Here is a 22,090-nt window from a genome sequence, read left to right on the forward strand (position 1 = left end):
GATTCGGGTGAAAACCGTCCAATCACACTATTGTGTATAGGGGCCTTAAGGGTATCACCTGTCATGAGGAAAAAATTTGGGTAAAGCCAATATGCCAGGATAAGCCTAGCATGCAATATGGATCTTTTTATTTCATGAAATCCACTGTGGACATATAATTTTACATCAGGGTTGCCGACCCTCCCGGAATTTCCGGGAGTCTCCCGAAAATCGGGTACCCCCTCCCGGCCCCCGGAAGGGTGGGCAACCCTTCCGGATTCAGGGGGGACCAATGTTCCCTCTAATTTTACGAAGGCTGTGTGCGGCAAAAGATTTTGACTGTGCAACTTTGGAAGGAAATTTTAATTTTTGTGCGTCACTTATATATAACTGGAAAATCACGCTCAGCATTTGTGTTAACTTTACTTCAAAATGATATTAAACATTTAAACATTCAAAACACAGCACACAATGTAGTTAATGGGTGAAACACACAATAATTGAGTCCACAACTGCAAAAAGGGACCACTGCTGCTTTGTGCGCTCTGTTGTAATGCCTGTGCTCGTTGAATTGTGTGCGCGCGCACGTGCGCACAGCTTAGAGGGAACACTGGGGGGGACCCCCGCTGACCCCCGGATTGCGGCATTAAAATGCCGCAATCCTCGGGTCTCAGAGGAGGGGGCGGAGATAAAACGGCACAATCGCGTCATTTTAGCCCCGCCCCCTCCACGGAGATCACTGAATTTGCTGCTTTAACAACATGGGGGCGGAGCTTAGTGATGTCACTCGTAAGCCCCGCCCCTGAGCGGCTGCTGAAACTCTCCTCTCCGGGCTTCTCCTGGAGAGGAGAATCTTAAAGTCGGCAACCCTGTTTTACATCAACTGTAAAAAAATTATTAAGTATTTGATGAAATCATCTAGCATATTATGCCCTAAATTTTACTTCCCTTGATTTGATTTCCTAGCATCACCGAAGCGTGGACACTGGGAAGAGGAAAACCTGTGATTGATGACGTAGACAGCACTTCTAGGGCAGTCAGTGGCAATATGAATGAAGCTGAGGCTCAAGACTTTTACAGATTTTTTAGCTGAAAATTAGCAAAAAAAATGGTGGTGTGTAAGGGAAGTGGGGGAGGTCACTACTGTAATAGCCTAGGGTGGCTGGAAATCGTAATCAGACTCTGTTTCTTAGGGTCCCTTACTCCTCCCCTTTTTGTATTTCCCTTGCTTTTTCTTTGCACCCTCCCTTTTCATTTACCATAGTCATAGGCGTGTGGAAACTGTAATATGGGGATTTGTTTCTGCTTAGAGAGTTTGTTGTAGTCCCTGTGATGTAATAGTGAATGTGGTTGTTGCATACTGTATGAATAAAATGGTTTACTACACTGGATGCAGTGGAAACTCTGGCTGGGCCCCCTCCTATCCACTGTATCATAGAGTCTACTGCGCATTAGCGCATATCTCCGGAAACATGGCTCCTGCCATGTTTCAGAGACTAAAGGTGCCCACACACTGGAACGATATCGATCGGATGCGCGCTCCCGCAGATCTTTTGAAGCTGTGTCCTTGCCTAAAATCTTTTGTCTAGGATGGACAAAAGATTTCAAGGCTAATTTATGCGCACATCTTAAGATCGCAGATCTTTCTAGTATGTGGGTACCTTTAAATCAGCACTGCGTGTGTGCTCCCCAGCTCAGCACATGGCACTGAGCAGCAGGGCAGCCATCAGGGAGGACTGCGGGGACTCCAGTCCTGGGCCCAGGCAGAAAGGGAGCCTAGGACAGGAGTTTATAAAGTCAGTAATTTGTTATAAACAAAGGGGAGGATTTCTTTATTTAAGGTACCTAAACCTGGAAAGGTTCACAGGGGTCCCTGTTGTTGTCGGACCCCTGTCCAATTTGCGGATGAGGAGGACCAATCAGGAGGCGGACATAACAAAGACACTGCTACGAGTGATCGTTTTCTCTTTTTTTCTGGTATGCATATCACTTTATTTTCAAAGATATTCACAATTTATGTTTAACACTGAAGGCGCATTTGTCTACCATTGACTCTGTATTCCGAACCGGTCGGAAAAACGTGGCCACTTGAGACTTTTTTGCAGCCACTTGTATTTTCTTGGAGTGTTATTCATTTTGTTTAATTTTGTATATATGTAAACATAGTTGTACACATCACAACATCATTATTTAATTCATCACATACCACAGGTTTAAGGTTGCAGTGCTCAGTGCACCACACACCTTACTTGTTATAAACAAAGTTCACATTTCCTTTGAAGCAATGTAGAGTTTGAGTAGTGCGGCCAGTGCTGCAGACACAGGTCTCCCCAGACATTCCAGGTGTTCAAGACAGGGAAAGAGGGTCCTGCCTATTTTGTCAGTCCCGGGCAATTTCTGATGGCAGCCCTGCTGAGCAGTGTGTGCTGAGCTGGGAAGAGAGATTGTGCTCCCCACTGCCCAGCTCCTTGCAGCTGGGGAGGGGGAGTGGGCCCCTCCAGCAAATCCAAGGCCCAGATAAAAAGTACCCCTCCCCCATGCCACTAACACAACTTTCCCAAATCTAACTCTCTGCATGTCAAATTTGCCCCACCTTCAGTGCAACATGGTTTTGACCATTTGCTAAAACATGTGCTTTGCAATCAGGCCTGAATAACCCCCATATCTGGCCCCTTATACAGGATGAAAAGAAATCACTCACTCACAAAATATCTGGGGTGAAATTTAATAGGATGAGAGATTCAGAAAGTGAGAGATTTGGTAAGAAATCTCCAGTTTTTTAAAGTGGCAATTATAATAATAATGCAGGGTTGCCGACCCTCCCGGAATTTCCGGGAGTCTCCCGAAAATCGGGTACCCCCTCCCGGCCCCCGGAAGGGTGGGCAACCCTCCCAGATTCAGGGGGGACCCCCGCTGACCCCCGGATTGCGGCATTAAAATGCCGCAATCCTCGGGTCTCAGAGGAGGGGGCGGAGCTAAAACGGCACAATCGCGTCATTTTAGCCCCGCCCCCTCCACGGAGATCACTGAATTCGCTGCTTTAACAACATGGGGGCGGGGCTTAGTGATGTCACTCGTAAGCCCCGCCCCCTGAGCGGCTGCTGAAACTCTCCTCTCCGGGCTTCTCCCGGAGAGGAGAATCTTAAAGTCGGCAACCCTGTAATAATGTCTTTATTGCGGCAATCATTTACACTTCGAAAACAAACTGGTTTTGCAGTGTAAATGATTGCCCCTTTAAAAAACTGGAGATTTCTTACCAAATCTCTCACTTTCTGAATCTCTCATACTATTAAATTTCACCCCTGAAGTGTTATCCACAACAGTGAGATGTACAAGTTTAATAGACAGCATCATAGATTCTGAGAAGTTTAAAAGCAGTTTTTTCACAGCTCATGACTTCAGAAAAATCAAAGTTATGTTTCTAAAAAAACAATAAGTGTGTATGTGCCATACACTACACACTTATTGTTCTTTAGATTTGGGTGTTTAAAGCAGGCTTTCTTTGTACCATAGAAGTATCCTTGATAACAAGATAATTAATATGAATCATAGGTTTTCCCTTTGCTGTTTAATAGGTAAGAAAAACAAGGTGTAGTATGTGGTTCCATGGTGTAATGGTTAGCACTCTGGACTTTGAATCCAGCGATCCGAGTTCAAATCTCGGTGGAACCTAAAAGTTTGTTTTTCTAAAATACCGCACAGTTTTCTAATCTGACTGAAATAAAATTATTTGCAAAAGGTAATTATTGACAGCCCTAAATTATGTATAAAAAAATAACTATCCTACTGCTGTGGCTCAGTGGCTAAAGCAACAAAATTATGTCTGTTTTTCATAATAAATGTTAACAATTTCAAGTTGAAACTACCAGCGCTTCCTACTGTCTTTGGTTTTCTTAATTATACTGTACACTGAAATTTCACTTGTCATAGAAGTGTATGGCCATCTGATACCCCTTGAGCTTCCCGGGGTGCATGTGCATACCTCCCAACTTATGCAAACTGGAAGTCGGGACTTGTCGAGCCTTAGGCGCAGCCGGCTGGGAATCTGGGAATGGGGGCGGAGCTTACATGCCGTCGGGGTGAGCTTTTTTTGTGGGGCATGGCCTAACACTGCGACCGCCATTTTAATTTGGGGGCATGCACAGCACTTCTCGAGGTGCTGGGCAGCACCCACCTCCCTCCCTGCATGGTGCAGATGCCATGTGAGTGTGCATGGCATCTATTAAATGATCTCCCGTTGCAGAAGATGCAATGATTACAAGCAACTGCCCCCCTCCCACGGGACACTGTGACCTATGGAAGGGACAGCAGGTCATTCTGCAATTAGCAGGAGACTGTCCCACTGTAATCCGAACAGTTGGCAGGTATGCATGTGAAACATCTCAGCATCATGCATGTTTTGTATCCAATGCAACCCTGTCCTCGCCCCTGGGAGGGGGTTCGTGTTGGAGGTCAGACACACAGCAGGTTTTATAGTGTGTGATTTTTTTGTTCTTATACTTTTGTACAGAAAAGTGCACACAAAAATGTTTACATACTAAATAAACTAATATATTTCAAATAAATGCTAGAATGAACGCCATATAATCAGTCTCTACTGCTGCATGTCTGTAGTTGAGAAGTGGGTGAGCATACTGTATGTCATAGCCAGTCAGGCCATCAGAATGTTCATAGCAGCAGCAGCAGGGAGGAGGAGGAGGAGGAGATGAGTGTGCTGATCTCATGGGAGGCAGTGACATGTCTACTCATGTTATGTTAGTAAGGGTAGGGCTGCATGTGACGAGGACAATATCATGATGTGAAGAGAAGAATAGAAACATACAAGAAGCTATATATTGAAAGTTACTGTTATACTAGTAGAAGCAGAGTTCCCTAAAAGATATGATTATCAAGTTAGTAAAGGAAAACTGATTTTACCCTTTGAGTGCCAAGTGAAAACAAGGTGTGAAAATTGGCAAGCAAACCTATGCCATCTTGCATGGAGTCTACAGGTAGTAAATGACCTAACTACTGCCGCAATTCTATTTCCTACCTTTAGCGCAGTCCAAATAGCATTGCGGCAGCCACTTAAGTCAAAGAATGTCGTTAATCGCAACCTAGCGCCTGGCTTAACTCTTTGAGTGCCAAGTGAATTTGTCAAGGTGTGAAAATTGCCAAGCAATCATTTTTATTCATCATAATGACCTGTACTGTTTACCTTATATTGGAAATATAATATTTTTTGTACAACATTTTTAATTTGAATTTATATAACAAATGTGAGCAATGCTGCAATTTTTTGCGGAATATTTTGAACATCTCTCACAGAGATATTGGCACTCAAAGAGGTAAGATGTGATAAACTGGCTTTCTCTGATATAACAGTGCAGGCAATTATATAGCTCCAGTAGCTGCTTCCCGAAGTTATTCATACTGCATTGAATTGACCCTTTTGACATATGGTGCATGTTAATTCTTGAGATCACCTTTTTGAGCTTTTTGTGTAATGTTAATATTTAACAAATATTTTAATCACACCTTTGACTTCCCTACATAGCACTTATGTGCTTCTTACCTGGAGTGATCAGCCTGTGCCGGCATGATGGGGGCCCACACCCCAGACCAATACCCAGCATTAGGGACCCCCAGTGACACAGAGACGCCTTGATGTACGGCATACCTCCCAACTTTTGTCCGGAGGAAATAGGGAGCGTGCGAAAAGGGGCGGGGCGTATGCAAATGAGGGTGCGGCTTATGCTAATTAGCCACGACCTCATTTTCGTACGAGAATAGACGCTGTGCGCATGCGCACAGCGTCTATTCTACTAGATTGGGGGGTCTCCCAACTGCCACCCCCCGCAGCGGGACAATGCCTGCCGCGGGTGGGACAGCGGGACAGGACCCGAAAATCGGGACTGTCCCGACGGAATCGTGACAGTTGGGAGGTATGGTACGGCCTGGGGGCTTAGCCCTATATCTGCAGATATATGCAACCAAGATCTCGGTATTATCTGATTATTATGTGTATATTTCTCACTCAGTGTGCAATTGGGATACATTTTTTCCTAACCAGAATTACCCCTCCCTTTTGGCACCTGAGTGACATCACAATCTGATTGAGCAGCTTGCCAACAAATGTGTTGTGTAAAACCCAATTGCAATGATGACACTTTTAGGTTGCGACTCTTGGATGTCTTCTCGCCACCTCAAACTCAATATTTCAAAACAGAAAACAGTGGATCAGAATTACTTATATTCCCACCGGCTAAGAACAGTTACCATCCCGATATCTCCATCACTGTTGACAACTCGACAATCTACCCTACCCCACAAACTCATTGCCTAGGGGTCATCCTCGTCTCTGAACTGTCCTTTGTTCCCCGCATTTAATCTGTCTCCAAATCATGTTACATGCATCTAAAAAACATAACCAAAATATGACCCTATCTCACACTACTAAATCTCTTATCCATGCACTCATTATATCCCGCATTGAATATTGCAATAGTCTCCTAACTGGTCTTCCCAAGAACAGACTCTCGCCACTGCAATCTAAGCTAAATGCTGCTGCTAGGCTGATCTTCCTAGCAAGACGCTCATCGTCTGCTGATCCACTCTGCCATTCCCTCCATTGGTTACCCGGGTTTTACCCTTTTAAACCCTTCTGCTAGCACCATCATACTGCACCAGCTTATATCTCTTTACTTATCTCCCATCTCGACCACTCCTCTCTGCACATGATCTGTGTCTCTCTTCTGCACGGATCACCAGCTCCCATTGACTATTGCAGGATTTTCATCGGGCTGCTCCCATCCTATGGAATGCCCGGTACTTCTTTACTTTCACGGCGCCAGCATGGCACCGCGCTACTTCCGGGTTACGCTCGCCACAAACTAAGTAAAATAAACGAAGTTAACGCCATGCCAACATGGATAGTTCATACCTCCACTATCCATGTTGACATGGAGTTGATTTTAATTAGCGTGGCGAGCGTAGCGAGCCAACGAGCCCGCAGCGTGGGCGAGCAAAGCGAGCCCCGCAAGGGGACTCTGACGCGCGGCGCCATGCTGGCGCCGTGAAAGTAAAGAAGTACCGAATGCCCTTCCACGCACAATAAGACTCTCCACTAGCCTGCAAACTTTCAAGCGTTCCCTGAAAACTCACCTCTTCAGGAAAGCCTATCATTTTTAAGTTCCATATGCATACCCCTCTGAGGCACTTATGTATCATATAGCTTCCCTTCTGGATCTACAAGCAATGCTATTATTGGTGCCTGTCCTTGTGTTTCCCTCCTACTGTATGCCCCTATAGATTGTAAGCTTGCAGCAGGGCCCACTTACCTCAAAGTCTGTTGTTACCCAGTTTGTTTTATCTCTGTTTACAATTGTAAAGCACAACGGAATCTTCTGCGCTATATAAGAAACTGTAAATATATAAATAAATATAAAAAAATGTCATGTACAACAAAAAACAGGATGATCAGGTTAGAGAATAGGGAAGAGGACGTGCTTCCTTGTCAGTTATAGTTCATACCCTGGTATTTAGCGGGCATATCCTGGTGCATGATGAAAACTTGGTGCCGCTGCAGCATACTTGTCTACCCTCCCGAAATGGTTGGGAGGGTCCCGGAAATTGGGTCCGCCTCCTGGCCCCCTGAGAAGGTGGGCAAGTCCCCCGGAATCCCCACAGTCTTGAGCAAGTCTGCGGGGGGTCCGCAGGGACCTGATGACGTGAATCGCATGTTCGTGGCCCCGTCCCCCGCTGTGAAATGCCTATAATACTGGCATTTCACAGCGGGGGGCGGGGGGCACGGTCACGATTATGTGATCGCAATGGCCCCTCCCACAAATAGGTCTTATTCGGTTAGTGCGGCCCCATCCCCTTCTTTTTATAGCTGGCTGCCTTCTCTCAGAGAGGGCAGCCCAAAGTAAGCAACCCAGCCCTGCAGACCTGATTTTAATTTGCCCTTCCAGTGAAGTACACTGTCTCCTGCCCTTACCATTACCTATGTTGTTCAAGTAATGCCTTCAGCATTGTGTTCTGCTGTTGCCTTGATACATGGTCGCTCGGTCATCACACCTAAGGTCGGCATGCATTGGGTCAACCACTGAAGGTCAACATGGGCTTAGTTCGACACCACAGAAGGTTGATATGGTGTTAGGTCAACATGGTCATTAGGTCAACACAAGCAAATATCTGCAGACAGGTGGTATTTAATGCCCCACCATCCATTAGGGTGTGGAGGTAGAATAAAATAGTGTGCCCGAAGCATGGCGAGCACAGTGAGCCATATGAGGGGATGCGGTGCAACTATACGGTGTCCATGTTGACTGTCAACATTTGGGACCCAATAAACATGAAAAACCCATGTTGACCTTTTGATTGTCAACCTTGCCAATGTTGACCCAATGCTTGTGTTGACCTAATGAACCTGTTGGCATAACCCCATGTCGACCTTCTGAGGTGTCGACCTAAGCCCATGTCGACCTTCAGTGGTGGACCCAATGCATGTCGCACAGCATCTACTCCATTCAGGCTGGGGGGGGGGACTTCCAACTGACTCCCATCCCCCACCCCCCTCCACACCGCCACAAGATACTGTCAGTCGTGGGCAGGAGGGCAGGACCGCCCCAAAATACTGGGACTGTCCTGCGAAAAATTGGACAGTTAGAAGGTATGTGAAAGGCCTTGTTACCTTACTTACTGAACACCCTCATATTTACTACACAGTAACCACACTCCTCAGATTCTCAGCAAGAGAAACGCCTGTATATTTCCAATTTTAATTCTTTATTTAAAATAGAAACATAGAATTTGACAAATTGTTATTATTCACAGCTGTGTAAACATACACAGACTATACACAAGAATGAGGACCTGCTAGGGCTGCCCTCTGGTCACACAGCCTGGGAGTGGCAGTAGCAATGCTGGCACCATGTTTCTCTAAATACACAATCGCAGCTGGCGGCAGGTACAGTGCCCTGAAAACAGCCTTGACAGCCGGCATTTTTGCTGCCACTCCCCATTACCACCACAAAACAGTTGTATCCCTTATATGCAGTATGTGAAACCATTTTGTCAGAGTCCCTGGTGAGTGCCATCCTGTTCAAGGGGGAAATATGCTCCTGCATGTGCCCTTGTGCAGTGTGCTCAACAGGTTCTCTGGGGGTAATTCAGACCTGATCACATTCAGGTAGACGCCGCCCCGCCAGAGTAAAATCCCACATTGTGATTTAATGTTGTTCTGTGGCTTTAGACCAGGGCATCAGCCCTGCAAAGTGTTATTTTTCAGTTTGAGTACAGCTTGCTCTGGATTCTATTCCTGAATCCTGAACTGAAAACATTTGGATTTGATATTGAAACCACAAAATTTGAAGTTAAGGTTCCCATATATCGCATGGAATGTCATAATTTCCCTATACCTCAACGCTTGGGTGGGGTAATATTCAACAGGCTTAAAGATCTCAATGCCACAAAAATGGTCGGTATCTGTAAATTGTGTATTATTAACATGAAGAATTTCCCGTTACCTAACAGAACACCAATGGCCGTTTTGTGCACGTTGACAAAATGTCGATGTCAGCAATCAGCAATCAGAATGTTGACATGGACAGCTGCGTGCAGGGCCGGTGCTTCTCAGCACCCTAGGCAAAACTTCAACCTACTGCCCCCCCATACTGCCACCAATACCCACTTTCCAATCCCTTAAGACATACTTGCCTAACAATCCGGAATAGCATGGAGGCTCCCAAAAATTGAGTGGTCCTCCCAGCCCCCCAGGAAGGTGGGCAAGTCCCCTGCTTTCCCAGGAGGCCTCCCTTTACCACCCACAATAGAGTACAAGGAGGAGGGGGCAGCAAAGTAGGGATGTATGCCAAGTAAAAGTATGGAGGTGAGGTCTTAGAAGTTCCACAGCAGCCACCAGCATTAAGTACAACAAGGATCCTCATAGATGGCAATGATTTTTTGATAGTCAAAGCAACCCAATAGGAATAAAATCAGCAGGTGCTCCCTGTTGATTTTATTCCTATTGGGTTGCTTTGATTGGTATTGGACACCTCATTCTTTGGAGATCACTCTGCTACTATTAATCCTGGGCTACCAGCTGGCAAAGAGACCTGTGTACACAACAACTTTTGGGGATTCCACCACCTGCACAACTGCAGATTATAAGTACGTATTATCATTGAGGACACCCCTATTCCAACTGGGGTTCAACCACGTAACTCAAAATCCAGCAAGGTTTATGGACCACCTATCCAGCTCTAAGAAGGACCTGCCCAAGGAATATTACCTTCTCCAGGAATTTCCTATTGAGACTCCATACCACTAAGTATACAACCCAAATAATTGTAATCAAATTTATTAGCAAATAGCTTGTTACAAATGTTTTTATACCTTATTAATTGCTAATTGAATAAAATCTATTTCATAAATTACATATACTGTTTTTTTTTACAATTAACCAGTTGATCCATCTTTTTTAGCGCTCCACCCTCTTGTTTTTTTGTATCCAATCTATAGGGGTTGACACCCCAAGTAGGAGCAGCTTGATACAGCTTGACACAACACCCAATCAGGCACCCGTTTACTTCTGGCCGCAAGGTCATAAGTTAAGCCCCTTTACAGGTCCAGGAACAGAGCATTTTCTCCCTCATGGAGAGGGTCAGGTAGGCAAGTATGCTTAATTGGGGCTGTGGTCCTGTGCTGGGCAGTTCCCGCGTGCTACAGAAAACAGTTGTAGTTTTGTGATTTGAATATGGGCCCTTGTTAGATCACTTGTGGCTGATTTATGTTAAACTCTGCTTTGGCACCATAAGGTCTATTGCACTGCATTACAACATGGTAGTTGTTCCCATACATAACACTTAATAAATGGGGAAGCGGGTGTAGTGACTTCACACTGTCTTCACATTCATCTGTCCTTCCATAATCAGCTGTGATTTATCTGTAACAGGTGTTCCTTTGCTATGCAGAGATTACTTTCAAACCATTTTCATGTTCCACAGGCATCAGGTCCCTTGCAGTATAACATGGCATTTGTACAGTCATCAATTGTTATGTAACATGGGTGCTGGGCAGCATGTTGTAAAGTAGGGGTGTCCAAACTTTTTGCGACGAGGGCCAGTTTTGGTGAGGTGAAAATGTGGGGGGCCGACCATTCAGCCTGACATTCTTTGAATCATTCATCACATCACTTTATGTCCCCCAGCCTGCCCCTTCACTGTATATTCCCAAGACTGCCCCCCCTTCTCTGTATTTCCTCCAGCCTGCCCCCCTTCACTGTATGTCCCCCACTTTGTCCCCTTCACTGTGTATTCCCTTGCCTGACAATCTTTTTCCCAGCCTTCACTGTATGTCCACCATTCACTGTATGTTCCCCACTCTGCACCCATTCACTCTGTGCCCCAGCCTGCCCCCCCTTCTCTGAATGTCCATTGCTGCCTCCATTCACTGTATGTCCCAAAGCCTGACCCTCCATTCACTGTATGTCCCAAAGCCTGACCATCCTTCACTGTATGTCCCCCAATCTGCCCCCATTCACTGCATTACTCCCATTCACTATGTCCCACAGCCTGCCCCCCCCTTCTCTGAATGTCCATCATTGCCTCCATTCACTGTATGTCCCCCAGCCTGACCCTCTTTCACTGTATGTCCCGCGCTCTGCCCCCATTGACTGGATGTCTCCCTGTCTGCCCCCTCCATTCTCTGTATGTTTCCCAGCCCCTTGTGTGAGCCAGAGGACGGAGAGGCAAAGCAAGAACTGCAAGGACAGGAGATGCTTGGGCTCCCGCTGCCGCCCTCCTCCACTCTGCATGTTACGGGAGCAAGCTTCCCCCTTGCTGCACCCCTCCCCAAACACTGCTGTCACTGTGATTGCGGAGGAGGGTGATATACAATTGCAGCTGCAGGGATTGGATGCATACTCACGCGATAGATACAAAAAGCATCTCACTGTGGCGGCCGGCACCTCCTCACTGCTGCAGACAGCAGAGTTAAAGGCACGCTCGCTGGGGCCCCACCTTTAGTGCTGTGTGTCCCGCATCTGATGCTCCACCCGCTTCTGGCTGGAGGCTGTGGGTCGCTTGAAATGACAGCACGGGCCGCAGTTGGCCCCCGGTCCGAACTTTGGACATGCCTGTTGTAAAGAGTAGGTAGATCTGGCGTCCCTGTCTACCAGACTTGTAGTGGTAAAATTAAATTAAATTGTATGGTTATTGTGTATTGTAACTCTTTTTAAATGTTGCCAGGTGGGAGTCACGGTTCTTATCATTAGTATTCTTATTATATAAAGTCCACAACACTGAATGCAGCCACTGTTTGTAGTACTGGCAGTATGCAGTACTGTCTGTGATCACAGGAAGGCCATGCTAATTAAGCCTTTTGTTTTAAAGCAGCTAGGGAATGTTATCTTGATCAGCACATTCCAAAGGTGTGGGCTCCTTGTAGGCTGACCTCTTGTAAGAAATGTATGGTGATACCCCAGCCTAAATGGAACGCTTATTAAACAGCTACATTTCAAAAAGGTAAATATTGGGTTGACCGTTGGACTGATAAATGTCATAACCCTCTTGGATAGAGCTAACCCCTGCTGCTAAATGTGAATATGCAATAAACATAAATAAAACGGACACTCTAAATTGTGTATTGGTACTCTTTACCTAGCACGGCGCCCACGATATTGATCGTGGGCATCGCAGGTAAAATAAATCGCGGGCATTGAATGCACTAAAAATCGGGTGCGACGCGACCGACGCGATGCCCGCGATTTCCCATAGGGAAATGCCCGCGAGGGGACGCGGATACCTTCACAGGTAAACGCGTCCCTTCGCGGGCTTCACAGGTATCCGCGTCCCCTCGCGGGGCTCGCTGCGCTCGCCACGCTTCGGGCTCGGTGGCTCGCTGCCCTCGCCACACTATTCTATTCTCAACTCCACGAAAACGTGGATAGTGGGGGTATGAAAAGGTCGTAAGAAGCGTACCGCCACCCCTCGCGGGCTCGCTGCGCTCGCCACGCTTCGGGTTCACGTTGATCGTGGGGTGGCGTTAACAATTGTGGGGGCCATTTCACACTTTATGGTGCCTATTTGGCCTCTGTGGGCCATTTAACATTGTTTCCTATGGAAAAATCGTGTCAATTGAGGCATTGAACAGAAAAATCGGGTCAATTGAGAAATTTAACATTGGTCCCTATGGGAAATCGCGGGCATCGCGTCGGTCGCGTCGCACCCGATTTTTTAGTGCACTCAATGCCCGCGATGGCCGCAGGGCCGGTGCAAGGCACCGGAGCGCCCCAGGCGAGTCGGGGTGGGGGTCTTGGTTGGTACCTGCGTAAAAAAAACTTCTGTCCCCGGCGTCCCTGCTGAGTGCTGGTGTAGGGGTGTCCGTGCCGCCGGGGGAGCCTGCGGCGCTGTTATCGTGTATACGCTTGTCGCGCCCGGCGGGGTCCCTACAGTGCATAGAAAATAACTAGCGCTATGCGCGCGGCGTTATTTTCTATGCTCTGTAGGGACCCCGCCGGGCGCGACAAGCGTATACACGATAACAGCGCCGCAGGCTCCCCCGGCGGCACGGACACCCCTACACCAGCACTCAGCAGGGACGCCGGGGACAGAAGTTTTTTTTACGCAGGTACCACAGTGCAGGGGGTGAGGGGCGAACTGCCGCCCTCCAGGTGCCGGCGCCCTAGGCAAATGCCTAGAGCTGCCTAGTGGTGGCGCCGGCCCTGGATGGCCGCGATGGGCGCCGTGCTAGGTAAAGAGTACCTGTGTATTTTATACATACTTACAGGGCCGCCACCAGAGGGGGTCTGGGGGTACATGAGTCCTGGGCCCCGGACAGAAAGGGGGCCCGAGTGGCAGCGTTGGGTTAGCATACTGCTGGGCTGCCAGTGTAGCACAGGCAAGCAGCAGCCATGATATAATAGAGACGCGGGCAGTATGCTGTGCAGGAAGGAGCCAGGGAAGGAGAGGCTCTCTTTCTGTTCTGCTGCTGCATGATCCTGCTGAGCTGCTGTGTATGTACTGTGGCTGCAGCTGCGTCTGTCACACTGTGGCAGCAGCACCGGCAGCCTGAAGACCCAGAGCAGCTGATGTCTCTTGCTCCCTCCCAATAGCAGTATCTCCACACAGGCTGGTGCTGCACCCTCCTTTTAATTTCTGTTTCTGCTCGTGAGTCATGTCCAGCTACAGAGTAGGGATGGCAATTGACCAACGATGATTCGAAATCATCGATGGTTCATGGTCGATGTACAATACTTTAGCAATCGATGGGGTACAACCAGATGGTTTCCCTCCATCGACGGAACAGCAAAACAATGTTTTGCTTTTTTTTTCAAAGTGCCGGGAGATGGAGCATAGCTCCGCCCCCCCGACACCCGCGAAACCTGGTGCCCGTGTTTTGGTTGGCCCGCAGGTCAATCAATCAAACACAATGGATAACCATCGATATGTTAAAATATCAATGGTCATCCATTGCATAGTTTAGCACTATTGACGGCCAGTTGCAGAATTGCCATCGATGGCAACGATGGCCATCCCTACTACGGAGCAAGGAAATGTTCCTATGTAATCTGCTGAGCCCTCCCCCGGCGGGAGGGCTCAGGGGCATCAACAGCAGTGTAGACCCCTGGGCATAGCAATGTATTGGGGCCCCTACCGATCCTCCAGCGGTAGGGGTGGGCTAAGCTTTGATGTCCTGCGGGTGGTAGGGGTATTATATCAACAGCTCAGCATGTAGGGCCTGGATCAGTAATTTCCACTAATTACCCCTTTACTTCACAGATGGTGGGAGAAGGGGTCATTGGGCTGAATGAAGGGGCCCTGATACATAACTTCCAGGGTGGTAGAGGATGTTTAATATGCAGAGGAGGGTTGTATAGTGGAGTGGGCTTAATATTCATAATTTTCTGGTGGGAGGACAACTTGCTTGACTGCAGATATCTCCAGTTCCCGGAAATAAATTTCTTAGATTTTAATGTAATTAAAAACTAGAGAATCCCACCTACCAAATGGTATTGGGGACTCGGGGATCAGAGTTCAGGAGGCAGAGCAATCTGCCAACGAGAATATAAAACTACATACCAGGTGTGTGGAGCTGGAGCAGTAACCAGCTGCTGGAAGGCTGATATCTCTGGTTCTGGGAACAGTAGAGACAAGCTACTAGTGTCCATCAAAGGGGGAGAATATACCCTCAGAAAAACTCTAAGTCAGACAGAGGGGCCCATTTATCAAGCAATATTTGCGGCTAAATCCCCGAACATCCGTTTTCGGGGGGTTAACCGCAAATATTAAGTATCACTGAAATGTGTTAAAGGGGGACCGCGATTCCTGCTGCGATCCCCCCTGCAGCGCTGCCGGCCGCATCCCCCATAGGTTTCTATGGGGGATGCAAAGCTGCCTGATGTATCAACATCGGGTAGCCCGGCATCGCACCCCTGGGCTATCGCCATTCTGATATGGCGATAGCCCATTGTAGCCTATGGCAGTGCGGTAAGAGGGGTCGGCGGGGGTCAGCACATAACCGCACATGCGCTGACCCCCCGGCTCCAGGGTCAGGGCTTCACAGGGACGGGCTTCTTTCGGAGCCCTGTCCCTGCGCCCTCAAGCGCCATACATCCCGGTGATAAGATCGCATTTTACAATGCGATCCTGGGCGGTAATATTCCGCCCAGATCGCATTGTAAATGCAATTTTGATAAATGCGCCCCAGAACCTGAAATATCTGACTGGGAAGAGCAATTAATGGGCTTAGATGGGGCCCACTGCTTTGAAGTCAGATATCTCTGGTTCCCAAGGGCCGATTTTTAAAATTCTTGTACCCATGGAAAGAGGGGACCCTCAGCTTTCAGCCCTTAGACTCCTGGGGGGTTTCCGGGTACTCCGAATCCCCTTCCCCTGCATGCGCCACTGCATCAATCATTTGTTTGTGTTTTGCATTGTTACTTGCACCTGTACCTGATCATTTTTCATGTCACTACATACCTGCATCATCATACAGTACTGTATATGTTTTTGACTTTATTTGCATGTACTGTTACACAAAAGGAATTAGAAGCTTAAAACTGATATACTGTACAGTACAGTACAGTAGGCAGGAGTTTATGGTGTTGTTGAGAGGCATTTTGTATTGTAGCGAGCCAATAGATGATGTAGACACGCCTGATTGACACACCCAATGGACAGTGTTAGACACGCCCAATAGGTGGTGCTAGATACACCCCTTTGACTGTGCACCCCCTAATAAAATGTGCTGCGCACGCCTATGATTTCAACAGCACTATAGTGATCCTAACTATGTAGCAATAGTTAGTGAAAAACCATTACATCTGGTACATTTTCAAGTGACCATATACGTATATTAGTCAGCCCTGTGTTTAATTCCTAAACGTTATCATTAAATAGTGCACATTATTAGAATTTAACTCGCTGTCTTATATTAGTGGTAATACAGGCAGTGATCTATATAGCCAGGAGCGCTGAGAGGGGGAGAAGGTCAAATTTACCCAGGCTCTTTGGAAAGACCTGGCAGTGTCGTGGGTCCCACTGACCTCCCTGTCGCTGACAGCCATGCATATGGCAAATTACTTACAGGTTCTGCAGCATCCTCGCTCACTAGCCCAACACACGTCACATCGGTGACCATCGAATGATGTGGGTGTTCACCCACAGGCTGTGAATGGATATTTATGTTAAACATCCATTCGCAGCCCCTGCATGTGAACACACGCTGTGAGGGGGGGGGGGGGGGCGCAGGCGGGGTTTGCCAAACACTCCCCTTGTCTTTAAAAAAAGCTGTCATGAAACATACATCAGAGAACCCGCCAGAGCTGCTGATTGCCTAACGCCACCAGACCCAGACGCACCGAACAATGAGTAACACAGGGGATCACGGATATTGCCACAATTCTCTTGCCATATAGGCTGGTTGCAGTTAATTAATAACTGGGATGTAGTGCCCATTGTAATGTAGCTACAAAAAAGGCCAACAAAATTCTGGCATGTATTAAGAGGGGAATGGAAACTAGGGACTCAAGGGTAATTATGCCACTGTATAAAGCATTGGTGAGACCTCACTTCGAGTACGGAGTGCAGTTCTGGGCCCCACACTATAAAAAGGACATCATAGAATTAGAAAAAGTCCAAAGGCGAGCTTCAAAGCTTATTAGGGGAATGGAGAATTTAAGCTACGGGGAGAGATTAAGCAATTTGGGACTATTTACATTGGAAAAGAGACGTTTAAGGGGGGACATGCTCAACATATACAAGTATATCAAGGGCCAATATAAGGAACTGTCACACACCCTCTTTTCTACTAGAAAGGAATCTAGGACACGAGGGCATGAGTATAGATTAGAAGAAAAAAAAATTCATTCAGCTAGTAGAAAGAATTTCTTTACGGTCAGAACAGTCAAACTCTGGAACTCTCTTCCCAGAGAGGTGGTAACGGCTGGCTCATTAAATGCGTTCAAGGCAAAGCTGGACAAACATTTACTGGAGAAAAACATCCATGGGTACAAATAAGAAATATCATTTGTCTGTAAAATATCAGAACCTATTAAATCAGCAATGGATATCTATACCAGGTTGAACTAGATGGGCGCAAGTCTTTTTTCAGCCTTACCTACTGTGTAACTGTGTAATACCACTAAGAGTTTGTCTACAACTATGGGGGTGGTTCTGATGGACTCGCTAAGCAGCAAAAATTCACTGCTTAGCAAGCCTTCTAATGATGCCTGCCATGTGTGCCAATGCATGCCCACCTGCTGCGCTCTGAACATCCCCGCCACTTTGCGAATGGATGTTTTGCATAAACATCCATTCGCAGGGTAGTGTACGAGGGCAAAATCATTGGATGGTCACCGACCATCCAATCATTTTTCCTCTGCTCGCAAAACTAAGTTAGATTTGGACTGACCTTTTACTGCTGCCAGCACTACCCCTAATTAACTTCTGCAATGCAGGGAGGCTCCGGACTGCAGTGGCTCTCTCCCTGTTTTACCTCGCTGCTGCTGTGTGCTACTGCCAGCTCCCAGTGATTGCACCTGTCACAGTGTGAGCAGCAGGACGTTCCAAAGAGAGGGTTATTACCCAAAAAAGCTACAGTGTGAGCAGCAGGAAGAGTTGGACCCAGAACTGTAAAGGCTGCCACTCCAGCTCATCCCCAAGCATCAGCTACCACCCCCATACCTTGATATTCCAGCCAATAACCCCGCCAGCAGCTGTGCCTGTACGCACATCCCCCCAGATCCGGGAACCGGCAGCAGCAGCCTGGTCAGTGACTCCATGGCCAAGCAGCAGGCCAGCAGTAGACAGTGCCAACATGCCAGCGTAGTAGTAATCTTAGTGTGGCACAGGGATGGGATGTATATATGGAAGCAGTGTATATCTGTATAAATGAAGCACCAGTGTATATACAGTATGTGTGAACGAAGCTTCAGTGTAGGAATGAATGGGAGCATCAGTGCATGTATGTGTAGGTTGGCAGTCACTAGGTTGACAACTAATGGTCAACAGACAGAAGGTTGACACATGAAAAAGGTTGACATGCATTAGGTCAACATTGTCAAAAGGTTAGCATGGAAAATGTTGACATGGAATAAAGGTTTTACTTTTCTGGTGTCTGTCAACATGGACACCATCTAGTTTGCGCTCGACACACTATTATAATCTAACTCTATGGGAAGGTAAAGTGTGAACACAAAAAGTTATGTCGACCTTAATTCCACGTGGTCCTTTTGATTGTGTTGACCTTTTCACTATGTCAACTTAATGCATGTTGAACTTTTTCATATGTCGATCTTCTGTCTGTTCACCTAGACAATCTTGACCTAATTACTGGAAACCATTTATGTGTATGGGAGGGGTTGGCTAGGGAGTGTTTGAAAGGAGCAGGGGGGTATTATTTAGCTTTGCTTAGAGCGCCAAGAAACTTTGGACCTGTCCTGACTGACCCAGGAACATTTGATATGCATGGGCAGTTGAACGGTTACATAGAGCAAGACACCCAGCTGATAAGTAGGCACATAAGGACAGAAGGATCCTATTTTAGCCCCATGATTTGTAGTAGGTCCTTGATAACAATGTTCTATAAAAAAAAAAAAAAAGTGTGAGGTATAGTTTTATTGTCAATCTAGTTTCTTTAATAAGTTATATTATGTGAGAATTATATATGCAAAATCCATTCTATTCTTCTGTATTTAAAAAAACAACAAATTGCCTATAGCACATTTATTTCTATATATGTAGTGGCACCTAAACATTTTACCTAATGGTATATACGTTACAGATGCATTGTTTTCCAAATGTTGGGTATACAAATACTAGTGGTGAAAAAATTATTTCAAATCACTGAGTTAGAAACATCTATGAGTGCATAGTATAGAGACTTACTGTATGCTAGATACTAGAGCACATTCAGACTGTGTCACAGTGTTCCTTCATAGGGTTCCATGGTGTAATGGTTAGCACTCTGGACTTTGAATCCAGCGATCCGAGTTCAAATCTCGGTGGAACCTAAATGTTTAGTTTTCTTAATTATCATGCAGTAAATTAAATATGCTGCCAAAGCCCTAAATTATATATATAAATAAGCCTCTGATTATTAAAAGATTAGCCCACTGGTAAAACTGTGGCTCAGTGGTTAAAGCAACAAAATCTAGAGGCTTTCCCGTGCATACCTCATATATGTCAACTAAGCATATCTCCCAAGAAAAGCAGAACATCTGATCCAGGACCAGCAACAGAAATTTTGAAGCCTGATACACTGACGTTTCTAGAGTCCCCTACACCATCCGCCATCACTCCCAGTTCCAATCTCGGTGAAACCTCTTTTATTCTCTCTCACAAACCCTGTTTGCAGCACTACGATTGACTTGTTTCAGCATTTGGGGGATTATACAGGGCCGTTCGACAAAAGAGAAATGTCTACAGAGGGTGCAGCTTCTCTGGGGCCCGAGCTGTTTTCAGGGCCCGCAGCTCCCCCTGCACCCACTCAAGTTTATCTCCAAAGCTCACTGTTCCTCCCTCCCTGACGGAGAAATGGTCATGTCCCATAGTCCACTACTCCTGTGCCCCTGCAAGCTGCAGCCATGGAGGATGTAGCCCCCTCTCCCCCTGCCAAGTTTTTCCAGCCTGGAAAGCTCCCATCAATTAGTCAATGCCTAAGGCTGTGTAATGCAAGGCCGTCTTAGCGCATGGACTTGATAAACAGTTGCTCAAGGGCCCCATAACCCTAGGGGCCCAATGCCCAGGGCTGTAACTACTGGGGAGCTAGGGGGTTACATGCCCCGGGTGCTGGGGAGGGGGGGGGGGCAGTGTGGCAGAGACAGCAGCTGCCCCAAGTGCCTAGCTGCTAGTCACTAGCCCTGGCCCCTAGCATCCATGGGACCGCTGAAGCTTCTGGTGCCTTCAGCAGTCCTAGGCATAGATGTCATGCCAACTAAGGTTCACTTTTCACATTTTTTTTTTAATGTATTGTCAAAATAATTTTTCACAATTTTTTATTGTCACTGTCACTTTAAATATTCTTCTGTGCGCGATGCACAGTCTTCCTATCACTGTTGCAGATTACACTCCCGAGTGGAGACCTGCTAACTGCTTTTATAGAAGTGTTTTTGAGATCAGCATTAAGATTCTTGTTTTTATATCATTCTGCACTAGATAAGTGTGTTTAATAGTATTGTCACTTTGGTGGTCCCCAGAAGCGTCATCCCACACTCCGAAGTGAAGCTCCGGGACCGGAAGTTGATTAAAACACTCTGGCTGTAGAATTTATTTTAATCAACTTTCATAAAAGACATATACATTATTTCTCAACATAATCTCTGCTTTTTTCTGCACTTTGGACCTTATTTTGATTGCTTCGGTCCTCCGTGCGTTCGCACAGAGGACTGATGATTTGTGTCTGCGCATGCACGATTCTGCGCATGTGCAGACACAGGGTGCGTGCACCCACGGTGAACTTTCGGTTCGCCGGGTGCACGCACCCTACATGCCGAGCGGGGGTGGAGGAGGGCGGGGTGCGCTGGCCAGCTAATTAGCATATGGGAACGCACAGCATTCCATGAGCGTTTCCATGAGAATGCTGGGCATTCTCAGGCTAATGAGGCCTTGACGGACATGCAGGGGGCAGGCAGCTGACATCACCGGATGTCAGCTGCCCGCCCTGAACTTGCACAGGGCGCCCACAGTTTAGAGTGACTATATGGGTCACTCTGAACTGCGTGCACCGGATAAATCATTCGATGATCAATATGCAGATGATACACAACTGTACTTGTCCTTTGCTCCGGGCACTGTAAACCCAATAACAACCCTAAATAGCTGTCTAGCTGAGCTCCAGGAATGGATGAGTGCCAGTTGGCTGAGACTGAATCCTGATAAAACAGGGGCCTCAACATCGAAGGAAAAGACTGCAGCACAGCCACCCAACTGGACTGACACTTGGGGGTACAGAAATACAAAACGCTGATCATGTGCGGAATCTTGGTGTGGTGCTGGATGGTGGCTTGACACTTAATCATCATATATCAGCCTCAATCAAATCCTCATTCTTTCATCTGATGAACATAGCTAGATTCAAACACTTAATCACCTCTGAAGATCTCACAAAAGTCATACATGCATTTGTATCATCTTGTTTGGATTACTGTAATGCCCTCTACATTGGTCCCCCAGCAAAAGAACTGCACCAATTACAGCTGGTGCAAAACACAGCTGCCAGGTTGTTAACCAACCATCCCGTTCTAGCCACATAACTCCCATTCTCTACTCCCTTCATTGGCGGCCCATAAAATGGCAAATCATTTTCAAGATCAACTTACTGAGTTTCAAAGCCCTACATGACCAAGGCCCAAGGTACCTGAAGCAGCTTCTGATTCCACACTGTCCTACCCGATTACTGCGGTCTGTAGATGAAGGACTTTTAGCAGTACCTAGGATCTCCCATAATTCATCTGGGGGTCGAGCTTTTAGCCATGTGGCTCCAACTTTATGGAACTCACTTCCCCACACAGTTCGAGATGCCCCCACTCTAGAATGCTTCAAAACAGATTCAAGACTTTCCTGTTTACTCAAGCATTTCCTTCATTCCCTTAAGTATAGTTTATAAGTTTTTCTGTAGTTCATTGTTT

General features: G+C 46.8%; 2 non-coding genes across 2 annotated transcripts; both read left to right on the plus strand.

Moving 5' to 3' along the window:
- Nucleotides 1-3,579: 3,579 nt before the first annotated feature.
- TRNAQ-UUG (transfer RNA glutamine (anticodon UUG)) lies at nucleotides 3,580-3,651 on the plus strand. Its single transcript has one exon. It is a non-coding gene; the product is annotated as a tRNA-Gln (tRNA).
- Nucleotides 3,652-19,402: 15,751 nt separating this feature from the next.
- Nucleotides 19,403-19,474, plus strand: TRNAQ-UUG (transfer RNA glutamine (anticodon UUG)). The gene has a single exon. It is a non-coding gene; the product is annotated as a tRNA-Gln (tRNA).
- The last annotated feature ends 2,616 nt before the right edge of the window (nucleotides 19,475-22,090 follow it).

This window comes from Crinia signifera, chromosome 11 (assembly GCF_055691185.1).
Source record: "Crinia signifera chromosome 11, ASM5569118v1, whole genome shotgun sequence".
In the NCBI taxonomy this organism is placed as follows: domain Eukaryota; kingdom Metazoa; phylum Chordata; class Amphibia; order Anura; family Myobatrachidae; genus Crinia; species Crinia signifera.